General features: G+C 39.0%; 1 protein-coding gene across 2 annotated transcripts in view; it reads right to left on the bottom strand.

Moving 5' to 3' along the window:
- The window catches only part of RAPH1 (Ras association (RalGDS/AF-6) and pleckstrin homology domains 1), an 80,876-nt gene extending 67,207 nt beyond the window's left edge, over positions 1-13,669 (bottom strand). For both annotated transcript variants that reach the window (XM_030952286.1, XM_030952287.1), the window contains exon 1: positions 13,331-13,669. The gene's annotated coding sequence lies outside the window, so the exon portion shown is untranslated. The remainder of the gene's footprint in view (positions 1-13,330) is intronic.
- Positions 13,670-13,897: the final 228 nt, after the last annotated feature.

Genomic DNA, 13,897 nt, shown 5'->3' with positions numbered 1-13,897 from the left:
GCATAAGAAAAAGGTTAAAACTAAACTACCTGTAGGGCACAGCAGGCAATCCAAGCCACTTGTATATGCAAAGTCAGAAAGTCCAAGTTTCTCTACATAAATCTTCCGATTAACTTTAAGCAAGTAAGGTCTTTTTCTTTGCAAGAGGAAGTGATAGCAGAAAGAAGAAAGACAGCGTTACAAAGTCAAGAAAGGTTAGTGTACTTGGGACTGGACAATGTTACACATATCAAAGACAGCAGATATCATTTAAATAATAATTTTACAAGTCAAAGACTGGAAGGAATACCTCAACAGATTTGTCTTTAAAAAGCCAAGAGACCACAAACTCCAAAAAAAACCCCAACGACGAGACTCTCCACCCCTTTGCAAGTAAAGGAAAGCAAATGAGTTAAGTCCACTTTCTTAGGAAAAAGAAATACAAGTCAAAAATCAGTGGAAGAAAGTTGGGAATGATTTCTACACAGTGCTGCTGTTGCAATGCTAAACACTGCTAAACACTGGAGCATGGACCAAGAATGCATTCCCAGTACTCACTGGTATAATTTTCTAGCTGCAAATGTATTAAGAAGTTCAGAAAGTCAGAAAAGAAAAAACCCTTTTATTTATACCAATATACTTTTTGTACACTTGCTCATAAACAGCACTAGTAAAGAGGCACATATTCCATTGCTAGACTTCTCAGATATTTAAGTCCCACTAAAGTCTTTAAGACATAGTTAGATTTTAGGGTTGGTTTGGGCTTTTTTTTTTTTTTACTGTTTATACACAAGGTAGATTTTATTGTGCTGGTGAAGCTGAAACAAGTTCTGTTTTCATACAGCTGGATTTGACACTCAACTGAAAATGCTCTTTTGCATTTAGCAGAAATCTTGTACCACACTTTGAAGGATGATACATAGAAATAGAATAGATAAGGAAGAAATTATCTGGGCAATTTCCCCATAATACTGAAGGAAATCTTAAAAACAATTACATTTTACTAAACTTACAGAAAGCCAAAGGTATGGATCATGCTGTTTTGCTGTCTTTTTATTGTTTAACAGAATACTAGAATCTTAATGTCACATTCTGATACTGTCTGATGACACAGCAGTATAGCAAAAGCCTGACATAACTGTGACCAGTGAAAAGTTAGTGCAATAACCACTCTGTGAAAGCCTGGCCATGAACAAACATGCACTTGGCAATTTTAGTCAAACAAGTAGCCAAAACTCGTTATTTAATGGACAGTAGCTAGAACAATCAGCAGCAAATTACTTACCAATGAGGTGCTACTATGCTATAAGTAGCATTTGCTCTGTCAGAGCTGTCAGTGGACTCTCATGCTTATTTAGGAAACTGCCGGGCTGTAGTCCCACGGCAATACCACTGAGAATGCCTACCAGGAATCCATGCCTGACTGCCAGCACTGTTTCAATGGCACTGTCTCTATCTATTCAGTGCTACCACTTACAAGCTCTGGAAATGAAACAGCTCAACCACAAGCCAGAGCGCGCCCCACAACATCATTCAAGAAGCAATACCTGTAAAAACCAAATGGGATGCATCCTAAGACCTTGTTTGTTCCTGGTCTAACTTGCCATCTGATGTCACAACCTTCTCTCAGAAGGAAACCAGTAAAAGAGCAATACATCTGTGGAATCATTCACAGCCTTTGTGGTAAGTAGTAAGGCCAATTCTAGCAGCACTTCTTTCCAGCTCTACTATTCCTAACAGTTCAAAAAACCTATTTTAAAAAATTCAATCAAGTCACAGAAACCAAGTTCTCAGCCCCTTTTTCAATTCCTCTGTATAATCTAAGAACTCTTCCCAGTTGAGGAGAGTATGCACAAAGCACAGGACTAACACAGCTCATCAATCCTACAACCTCCCACCGTGTGCATTTTGAGGTGGAAAATACCAAGAAAAATATCCTGCCCAGTTCTCAGTGGACAGAATATCTCCTGTGGGACAGTTCTAGCCAACAACATCTAAGAGCACGCATACAAACATAAACCTGAGTGCAGGAAGCAACTGGGCACAGAAAAAAAGCATCTTTCTACCTATCCAGTTTCAAATCAAGAAGTATTTCAGAAGTAAACATTCCAAGATCAATTCCCAAAAAGAGGACAAGAGAGCTACACAGAATTTTCAAAACTACTCGTTGTTTGCAACTCCACTAAAGAACTGGAAGACTGTATGAGGGGGAAAAAAAGATGAATGTAACAAGACAGCAGAAAAAGTGTGTTTCAAAGATGACAAGGACAGCATTTAATCCATAATATAATGCTTCCTCTGCGGCAGACCTAACTTCCTCTTTTAAAATAATGTCCCGCTCCTCAAGACACTATAAAAGCTCAGCAATACAGAGAGGGCACAAATCACTTTTTTACAGAATGCAAAGTCATGGATATTATTTCAGTGATTATTTTGATCACCGTTAAGAAGTAATATATCAGTTAGTTACAAACATACTTTCTAAATACAATCTCTAATATATATTGGCAGTACAGTGGCAATAAAAAAATGAAAACTGCATACTTATCTATCTGCATGCCATTCAATATCAGGCTTCTGCATGCACATCTGATGACAGAAAGATCATCACTATTTGCTACTGTTAAAATAGTTCCACATAGTACTGTTAAAACTAGTTCCACATAGCTACACAGATGATTCTTGATGCACACAGAACCAGACTGCTGCTACCCTCCCCAGGGAAATGTCATCCATCACATTATGGATGCAAGCAGAATTTTCAGAAATTATGGCAGAAATATGAAGTAAACTAAGAGTGTCTTTTACTGGGCCTTCAATTAGCTCACAGAGCAATGCTCTTCAGTTTAATAGACGATTCCATCACAGTATTATATCTCTCCATAATGAGTCATGTCAGGCAAAATTTTAAGTTTTCTTTTCAAAAAGTGAATTAAATAGTTAACCATCCATATATTCCAAATTCTACTAAAAAATCAAAACAACTTCATATTCTACTTACCACCATTACAAACAATGGCTACGACTACAACAAGTTTGATACTTCACTATGAGTGTCTTGAAATAATAAAAGGCAATGATTTATGATGCACAGTATCCAGATACTAAATATTTAGTCATACTGCAAAACTAAGAAGAGCCCTACTTTTGTATATATGTTAGTTCAATATTCCCGTCAATAATACTGCCTGAATCATGCTAAAATACTAAGAGTTCATTGCAATCCAGCAGAAGTCATTTTAGGAATGAAGCAGCAGCTGCTGAATCTATTAGGAGGCTCTGCCTTCTCAACTCCTACTGGCACTTTGTAATATAGTGAAGGCATGTGCAGTTGTAAACTCAAATATTTAAATCCACACTGCAAGGCAAAAAGAATGCAGACCACATAAGGCCAGCTGCAATTTTTACACTTTCATAAGAGAACAACTGATCTTTTATCTTGCTTTTCAACTCACTCTAAAATAGAAAAAAAATTTAGGCAGCTTTAACTAGAACAATGTACTACACAAGACACATCAATATCTTATAGCATTTTATCATGTTTCTTCAGATCATGTGTATAGAAATGTTGTTCTCAAATGCTGACAGCCTATCAAGAGTTGTATTATAGAGCATGCCAGATAACCTTATCTCAGAAAGTTAATAATGAGCATTACCACACAAAAAAAAATTGGTCTCCTAGTTTCAGGTGATGTACATTCTAAAGAAAAGGAAGACCACATACCCTCAGGATTAGAAAAATAATGTAGGTGGAATTCAACTTGAGAAGGGGTTACATTAACCTATACAAAATAGAGACACTAGATAAAGTGTTAGGGACGTTGCTTTAAAGCACATTCTGTTTTGCAAATAAAATGCTATTTTACTATTGGTTAATACATCTTTTACACTGAAGTGTAAAAAGACATGAGGCTGGCCCATGGTCACATTATACAAAACAAAATTTACGTTGTCATCTTCAAAATTAGAAAGCATACACTTCACAACAATTACTGGAAAACATTAATCATCAGAAGTACTAAATAATGAGGAATAATTTAAAAACTGAAAGATAATACCATAACTTGCCTTAGGTAGTGCACTCAGATCAGTCTTTAGACCATAAAGTAAGCAACAATAGGTTCAATTTAAACTCTTTCCATGACAAGGATAGCAAAACAGCACATACATTAAATCAAAGTAATTTGCATCAAGTGAATGTTTTCTTCCATACACTATGTGTATTTTAAATGTAAAGGCCACACAAAGCTAACATACTTTTAAATTATCTGGAAAAATAATAAACACATAAAATCACTTCCTAAGCTTTCAGGCTTCAGTCTATCCAAGCTAACTTCCTATATGATACCTGTAAATTTATTAACTACCTGATCCTTCAGGAGAATGAAGATTGACACCTCTGCAAAAAGAGAGGCACCCAAGTCATTAAAGTTCAAAAAAGAAACACCATTGACGTTGAAAGTGCATAGTCTGAAAATACTTTGTTTACTCTGAGCTGGACTTTCAACTTCAGAATACAGGCCAGTCATTCCAGAAATATTCCATTCCAGCTGATAAAAGTTAATTTAGGATTCATTATACCGTAGTAATAACTAATCCTCAGGGCTTTTTTTTTTAACTTGTTGGTTTTAAGAACTTTCTGAAGTTTTTGTGTACATTCAAGCTGAACAGATATAAACAGTATCAAAATAGAAAGTTTCATTCTAATTACACTAATTACAAGGACAGTGCTTTTGGAGGTTTGCTTTCTCTTTTATTTTTAGTAGAACATCTCTGATTTTCACTAACTGGGATAGGAAGCACAAAAGGTTAAGCTGAATGCTGCACTATCAACCGAATAGCTGTTAACAGAGCATTCTTCATAAAGACACTATATGTTTCACTTTAAAAACTGTGATGTGGCTAGGTGGTTCCTCTTGAAAATTTCACTCATTTCCCTGTTTCTATTTTCTGCTCTGCAAGCTGCCAGAAAGGAAAAAACACTCTCACTTTTCTATGGGACCCTTCTCCTTCCATGTAATTGCTGAAAATGAGACTTCTCAATTTTGCTGTGCTTTTTAGAAAGTATCTCAGAGGTCTCTAATCCAGAACTGAACATTTCTTCATGAAAATAATTCTTTCCTTCTACAACAGACAATAATTTATTTGTGGCAGTCACATCAATCTAACAGCCTTTCAGTTCCAGAGAACGGATCATACCACTAAGTTACTTATTAACAGACACAACAGAGTAGAGGTGAAAGAAAAAGTGATCTTCTCTTATCCAGCTTCAGTAGAACTGTTCTGCTGACCTCTGAAAGACACAAGTACTATTGACTAAACTCCAGAGTACCAGAAATGTGCACTGATACACACAACTTGCAGAACGCTTCACCAGGAACACAGCATGCAACCACCCATGTTTCTGTCAAAGCCACTCAGACCTACATGTTCAAGTAAAAGGTCATGCTCTTGAGTCACGCATTAAAGATCTAAGTGACAACTTCCTTTGAGAACAGAGATTTGTATGGCATTTTTATTTAAAGGCTTAGAACAACCTAATGAGATTTTTCACGATGGGGAGATTTTTTAAAATACACTATAAACCACATTTGTGCTAAGTCTTTAGTCACCTCTGAAGGAGAATGATTACTGACATCCTGGAAGTCCAAACTTGCATTGGTGTATTGAAACAAATTCTAACAATGATTAACTCAATTTTAAGTGGTGAAACAAGTTCACAGTGATCCTTCTAGCAAGAAGCAGAGCAAGAAGCAAAATTAGTAAGGTAAGGGCAAGTAGGTGTTTAGCATGTTTGGGGATTTTGTGTGTGTTCTTCTTACATCTAGTCTCCAGTGATCTTTACATATACAAAATCAACTAAGCATAGTTTAGTGGTGGACTTGGCAGTACTAAGTTATTGGCTGGACTCGATCTTAAAGGTCTTTTCCAACCTAAACGATTCTATGATTCTATAAATAAAGACAGCTTGGAATGCTTGGCTTCTGGCACAGAATCAAAAATCCTATGCAATATGCCTCATCACTACACAGGCATGAACCAGGCAAGTCAGGATGAAATCAAGAAGAACCATACACGAGTGAGAAACTGCTGAGGAACAGCCAACAGTGCAATACCAAAGACTGAGGCTTTAAGTCCAGACACAACCCACAAGTATTGTACCTCCCACAAAACAACTAGGAGAAATCTCCTTGGGCAGCAAACACTGTCCTTGCTTCTGCAGGAATCTAGAGTAGATATTGCATTTATTTTACATAGGGTGTCTTGTTCTTGTAGACACAGATTCCCAAAGTTAACACAGTTTAAGAACTTCAGATCTTATCTTCATGTACTCTCTGGCAACAATATGAGAAAACCTGAGGGAACACTGTCATAGCCATAATGAAATGGTTTCACATTTGATAGAGTACTTCTCTTCTTACCTAATTCAATACTTGTTCTAAATTATAAAAGAGTAGCAAGCAGTGAGCTCAGACAAAAGTAGAAAAAAATCCTATGGGATTAAAATTAAGACAATTAGTATGCAAGCAGAGTATTTCTGCAAAGCTAATAAGTTTCCCATGCCAATTTCACCTCTGGAAGATCATCATTAGGCTGCAAAAATCAGTCTTGCTCCTAAGACGCTTGAAAGCATGCTGAAAACTTACTATTTTCAATACTGAGCTAGAACCCATGCCAGTTTTGTAAAGCAGCTCATCTAAAGAGCTAGATAATATTAGTCATCTAGATATGAAAATTAAATTATTTACAAAATCATGGTGCAAAATATTTCCTACAACAAATTCTGAAAGCCTGGACAGCCTTTTCATATTTGTAAGATGCAAAGAGCAACCTGGAAAGGTGTTTTTCCTTATTTTTAAAAATGACTTTACATCCCAGAAGTAAAAGAACCTAGAATTCTGCAAAACAATATATAATCAGGATCTAGGAAGATGTATAGAAGGATGTAGCTTCTCTTCTTCCAGCAGTTCCCAACACATTACCTCTTCAATTTTATCATTTTAGCACACTGTGGATTATGCTGTTAACTGGATCACAGAATTTACATGGATTTAATATTGCCTGTCTCTGTTTTTTTAATGAGTATTTTTAGTGCACAGTAGGTTAGTGATCTCTAAAACTACCTAAAGATAATTCTGTCAAGAAAAGTGTAATGAGGGAAAAAGTTCTCTGGACTCCACTGCTTCTCTTCTCTTACTAATACCATCTCTTTAAGGGACCTACAAGAAAGGAAAAAAAGCCCGCTGAGTGAAACATACAGTTCTTGAGATTGGGTCAGCTCTCTCAGAGATGCAAACAGGGACTATTCCAGGCTTAGCAAATGAGAGATTAATGACCCAAACAAGTATATAAACAGCACATGGCGAACTTTATTTCTTTCAAAGAACCAGCACATTTGTTTGGCTAATGCTATCTTCTACAGTAACTGCAAGCCTGTAGCAACATCACATCTTTTCAATACTGGTGTACCACAAGGATCAATTCAGCAACTTTACAGTTAAACATAAGAGTACCTCTCCAAATCTACAGGACCTTTGGCAGAGAGAAAAATCTGTCAAAAATAGTTTCAATATACTTTCCCAGTGATTAAACCAATCAAATCAGCATTTAAGAGAGTATTTTACCATAACAATCAATGGAACTATTTAAAAGAAATCCACAGACATCAAAAAAGCACTAGACTTTTTTCATCACTGATTGAAACAATACGATTGAGCAAAACCGTCTTAGCATAATGTCTAAATTGCAAGAAGAATAAAATCCTACATACACAAAAAAGCCATATTATGAATTCTATATTGTAAAGTTAGCATCTTTCACATTATGCCATGACTTACTCAACATTTACTGTTGCACTTAGCAGGCAATTTAATTACATATATTGAAAGGATTTAACTGTAAAGGCGATATCAGAGTAAGAATTCAACCATTTGAGATGGGACTATTTTATCATCAATGCTTGATACATACCCATTATTGGCACTTCTAACACTATTCAATGATACAGCCTTTAAAATACAATTTTATAACCAGGTAATGCACATTTGCCAATTACAGTTTAAGTAAGGTCCACAATTAAGTCTTTTGGACACTTCCAAAAACATTTTTCCTTTTACCATGCCCAACTGGATTTCAGAAAATTAAGTGTAAGTTTGCACAGAGTAATCCTTGACAAGCTAACGGTACTTCCTCAAATAATCAGCAGAATTTTTCACAAGTCACTGATACACAGCTGCTCAATAGCAGAAGAAGACACTACTAGCTCAACAACAGTTTTCGTTCAGGGGAGCAATTTTACCAGGCAGCTATAACCAAGTTCACACACTAAGACCAAGATGACATAGAATAAACTACCTTTTCTGTGCTACAGATGGCTGTTCTTAAAGCAGAATACTGGGAACATGACAACCAAATTTGCATCGCTATGAAATCTACCCACGTATCGAGCAACAAGCTCTACTTGGAGCTTTGGGGAGCAAACTGTTCCTTCCTACTGGAAGAGCCAAGAAGGCACTGATTAAGGTAACTACAAGAAGTAACTTACTGCACATGTTGACTGTAAGCACAGCACAGTTTCACTCTTTTAAAATTTACTTTAACCAGGACAAAAAGACACCAGGAATACCACAAGTCCTACCAACTCTGCGAACTGCTGAGCCTCTGGGAAAAGGGAAGGACAATGAGACAATCACAGCACTGGCAGCAGCCAAGGATCCTGTGCCAGCAGTAGGCATTGGACTTCAGCTCTCACTATTGTATGAACAAAGCTTTCTGCCAGGCCCCCTACAACTGCTCTTGAAACTTTCTGAAAGGTGAAGTTTTCAGAGAGGATGAAGGATGCCAATGAGCCTCCCTCCAGCCCTTTCCCGTATCCGTGTTTTAGACAGGATATTTTTCAAATCAGATCTACATTTGAGAAAAATTATCAGGTTCTATACTTCTCCAAGACTTTTTTACATGAAAAGTTCAATACTGACACAAGTAATAAAACTTAGCAGTCATGAAACTGGAAAGCGGTGTCACTTCTCACTCCTGTTTCTTTCTAATCCTGATCTGCTAGAAATCAGCTATTCTGTTGTAATGAACAATAGAAAAGAGTGAGGTGTTTCTGTATGAACACAACTTGGCATTCTAAATACTTGATAGTATCTTCATACAGTACATGACCATTTCAGCAGATGTCAAATACAATAATTAGAACAACACAATGTTAACATTGCAATAAGGGATGATAATTCAGATAATTTTCACAGAAGGTAAGAACAATCTACATGCAGTTTACCATTTATGCTATGCAACATCAGTGCTATTTTACCAGCAATCTGAGTTCTTGAACACTATAATATTTACTTAAGTAAATATAACAGTTTTACTACTGTGGGTAGTAATTCCCTCACCAGACTCTCTATAATATTTTTGTATAAGAACTTTCACCATACACCCTGGTGTCTTGAAAAGACCAGAGGCAAGGAAGATTCAATCACCAATTTTAACATATGTTAAAATTATTTTTGATGGATTTTTGAGACTAGAAATTTAGTAATGGGTAAAAATTGAATTCCTTCCCTACCTGCAGGTCTCCCTCCTCTGACACCCCCTAAAATCCAACCAACTAATTAAGATGTAGGATGGCAACAAATTATTTTCTTAATATTTAATGTCAGGACAATTTCAAATCCTTACATACGTCATCTTCCTCTGTACAATACAGGTACAGCTGTAGCTTGCAGCCCAAGACATTTCAAGAGCTCTTCACTAACAGTTGGATTTTAAAAAACAAGTTCAACAAACAATCTATTTAACATCTCACATGAAACACTTCTGCTAAAGCTGGACATAGAAAATAACTAAAATTCCTACCTGGAACAAAACAAAGAAGTGACTTTAATTCAATAAAATGTCAGAAAATATCAGTCAATATATCTGGATTAAGTTGCATACAAATATTCTACAGATACTTTTCTTAGTCTTTATACAATTTTTCTACATGAAGGATTAGAAGCAATCTCTATCATTACTGAATTTCAGTTCTTTCTCACAGGGACTCATTTGTTTAATTGGGTAATTATTTCTAATTTCTAGTATTAACATATAAAAACTAATATACCATTTTCAGTGGACACTTTCTTAAAGGGATGATAACATTTGGAGATTAACAAGAGAAATTTCAATCCCTTGCTAATCTGAAGAACAACTATAAAGGGCAATTATAGTGCAAGTTTCCTCATTGGCATTACCTAATGCCAATAAGGAAACTTACCTAGTGGACATTCCTAAAGGTAGGAAACATTCCGCGTGTGTGCTCACTCAAAATCTGTGACTGCCAATTATCAAAGGTATTTTTTGAATTCTTAAGAGGACTTACTCAATATGTCAACTTTTGTTTCATAATTTACATTTTTTGAAACAAAATTAACACTCCACATAGAAACAGGTAAAACCTGATTACTCAGCAGTCTGGTGTCATTTCAATGTATTATTAACTCTTAGCAATAAAACAGATCTGGATTGCACCTTTTTATAAGGTTTGTTTATCTGACATTGCCTGATTCTGCTGTAAACCAACACATTTTCTTCCAGCAATTGCAGAGAAAGAGTGTGAAACGTGGCAAAATGGCTTATTGTTGGGGCCAGAAACAGAAATTGGACATTTCTGGCTCTGGTAAGTGTTTGTATCAAGTTCTAGATTTAATCAGCAGGATCCTCAGTGAGAACAGATACTAATGGGAAGTTGTGAAGTACATTATTCCAGTTCTACCTGAAAATTCCATAATAAAACTATTGTTCAACATAACAGAAAAGGCATGAGTGTGATTATTTTGCAACCTTTGGCTTCATTTGTAACACAAGTGATTTGGAGTCTTTTTCTATTAAGAAGGTGATGTAAATTACTTAATGGCTGAAATCTTCAGTACCATTCTTCCTAGTATTTACCTAACTGGCTTAGTCACTCAGATTTAACTCTGTCCCAGTTTGATAGGTTTTTACTTCCCTCTCCAGCAGCTGAAATACATTTGAAGAAGGAAGGTAAGTATGACCAGTAAAGATGAGACTAACACAGGATAAAGATCTACAGTTTAAAGCACAAAGAATTAACTGTTTCTAGCTAGAAAAGCCAGTTGATTCTATTGAAAAACTTAATGCTGAAGGAATAGACAAACGACCAAATTCAAATAAAGAAGCAACCGCTAAAGAAGATTCGTGGTTTGGGGGAAAAAGGCAATACCCATATATTCTGATAGCCAGAACTCTGAGACATCCTTTTGAAAAACAAAAGTGCCTCTTAAAACCAGCCCCAGAGAACCATTACCTACAAAGGGCATCACAGCAGTTTCACACAATACTTAAAACCAACTGATGTTCTCTGTACCCAGGCTTACCTCACTAAGAAAGGAACAGACTCCAACACACAGAAAGTTGCACACAGTTTATGGCAATACACTACTCCACTGCAAAAAAAACTACTTTAAACTCAAACGTGAAGGCAGTAGTCTCAAGATACTATGCAAGATTGAAGATCATATAAAATTTGTCAGTGTTCTCTTTCACATTATTTTTATACCCTTTCATGAAATTAATAGCCACTACACTGCATTGCTTTCCTTAACTGTGGTTTATCTCTTACTAATACTTTTCTCACTGTCACCACATGCTGAGTCAGAGAATCAGTGGTAGAAGGATGCCTCATTGCATATCATCTGAGCATAAAAATGAAGCCATTTTAGGGAAATATCTATCTGAAAATGAAAACTGTACAAGGGCAATAAATAAATTCCTTGGTGCCACTTACCTTTCTGTTGTATGAAAGCAAAAATCTTCTGTAACACGGATTTCTGTACAGTAATTTGAGTATCATCCAGTGATACAAAAAATCACATACCAACTTAGGTGCAGAAAATCAGTTCTGTGTTCCACTATCCACCGCACCCACCAAGAATGATATCAGTGTATTAAATATGGATATGTTTAGATCTTTGTAGATCTTATGTGGAAAGTATTCCCTAGTATGACCAAGACTTTTGTTCTTCAAGATGATTTATCAAGTAATTTTACCATTCCTGTGTTTCAAGAGGATACTTCTCAGCAGAGAAAAGCTGATTAAAGACAATAAAACTGGAAGATTTGATGTTCTACACATATTGTTTCAATAAACATCTAGAATTAATCAATTGATTCCTCTTCTCTAAGGTATTTAACAAGCTAATGTATCCATGTCTGAAGGGCACTAGGCAGAACAGACAAAAAGACAATTTGTTCAAAATGGAGTGGGTGTGATTCTACAGTCTCACAAAACATCCACCCATCACATGAATGGTAATGTAAAGATACTAGCCATATGAAATAGTTTACATTTGCCAAATGGAGTGTACCTATAATCCACCAGTAAAAAATAAATTTTACTACACAGACCGCTGTTCATCTCCTCCTAAACACCTATAGCCCAGTAAAAATATAAAATACTAGTAAAAATTATAAAATGCAGAGACAGTGTTCAAACATGCAGGTGATTGTTTTCTGCCCCACAAGATAACAAATCCAAAAGAAACAAAATCTTCCAAAATGAACAGGTAAGTCAGTGGCTTCTTAAGATAACCAGCATTAGTGCAGAAGAAAAATAAGTATAGCCATATGAATTTTACAAGGTCATGTGACACTCGTGTATACAGACACTCCTCCCTTCCCTTCCACCATCAATGATTTTCCCCATGCAGAAAAAATAATATACCACACTCCCAGTTTCATTAAAACCTACGCAGGCATCAAGCTTGCTCGGGAGGCTCTTTGCAAACCAGTCTGCCTTCACTAGGTCACATGGCTAAAAAGCTTAACAGATCTCAGGTTTGGTGTTGGGTTTTTAACCCACCATTCCTTCTTGCAGCAGGAACGAGGATTTGCGCGTTTTGTTCCGCGGGTGGCAGCGCGCGCCTCGGCGATGCCTGCGCCGGGGACCCGACTGCCTGCGGCTGCACAGGGTGGAGACTCACCCAAGCTGACATTGTCTGGATGCCACACACTACATCCCTCGCGCATCCCCGGCTGACTTCCCAGCCTCTCCCGAGGCATGCCTCATTCGGGGAAAACCCGGGGGGCACACACATACCAGAATCCTCCACCAGTCACCATAGCCTCTCTAGACAAACACACCCGATGGTGCCAGGGGCGTGGAGGGGCGCAGGGCACACACGCGGGCCGGTAAACGCGCGCACCTCCCGCACCCTTCGCTCCGCTGCTCCCGCCCAGCCCCGGCGGGGGCTCGGGGCCGAGGGGACGCGGCAGGAAACGCCGCCCGTCGGCTCTGCCACCGCCGCCCCCCAGAAAAGAGCGAAACGAAGGCGTCTCTGGCACTCACCTCGCCCCGGCTCCGGGGGAGCCCCGGCGGGCAGCGGCGACGCCCCACAGAACAGAGGGGCGAGGCGCCGGGCTCGCTCCTGCTCGCTGCCGGCGAAGGCACCCGGGTCCGCTCCGCCTGCAGACCCTCTCGGCGGCGGCGGCTGCTGCTGCTCCTCCTGCCTCCACTAATGGTGGCCGCCGATACCGGTTCCTTTCGCCGCTCCCTTCCTTTCCCGTTCCTTGTTTCCGCCGAGCGCGGAACCGCCTCCGCCCGGCGGCCGAGGCGCGTCCCTGCCCAGCAGCGGAGACGCCGCTCCCCACACGCCGCTACCGCCCCAGCACCGCCACCGCTCCGGGCTCCCCCCGCCGCTCACTTCCGGCGCGCGGGCCGCGCCTCGCCCCGCCCTGCCGGGACCGGCGCCAGCCACGGGGGGCGGCGACGGACCCGCAGCGCCAGAACGGCCGTTGGGCACGCGGGGGACGGTTGGGCGCGCGAGCGGCCGTTGGGCACGCGGGGGACGGTTGGGCGCGCGAGCGGCCGTTGGGCGCGCGGGGGACGGTCGGGCACGCGGGGGCCGTTGGACGC

This window comes from Camarhynchus parvulus, chromosome 7 (assembly GCF_901933205.1).
Source record: "Camarhynchus parvulus chromosome 7, STF_HiC, whole genome shotgun sequence".
Lineage (NCBI taxonomy): Eukaryota > Metazoa > Chordata > Aves > Passeriformes > Thraupidae > Camarhynchus > Camarhynchus parvulus.
This window is presented reverse-complemented; position numbering and strand designations above follow the sequence as displayed.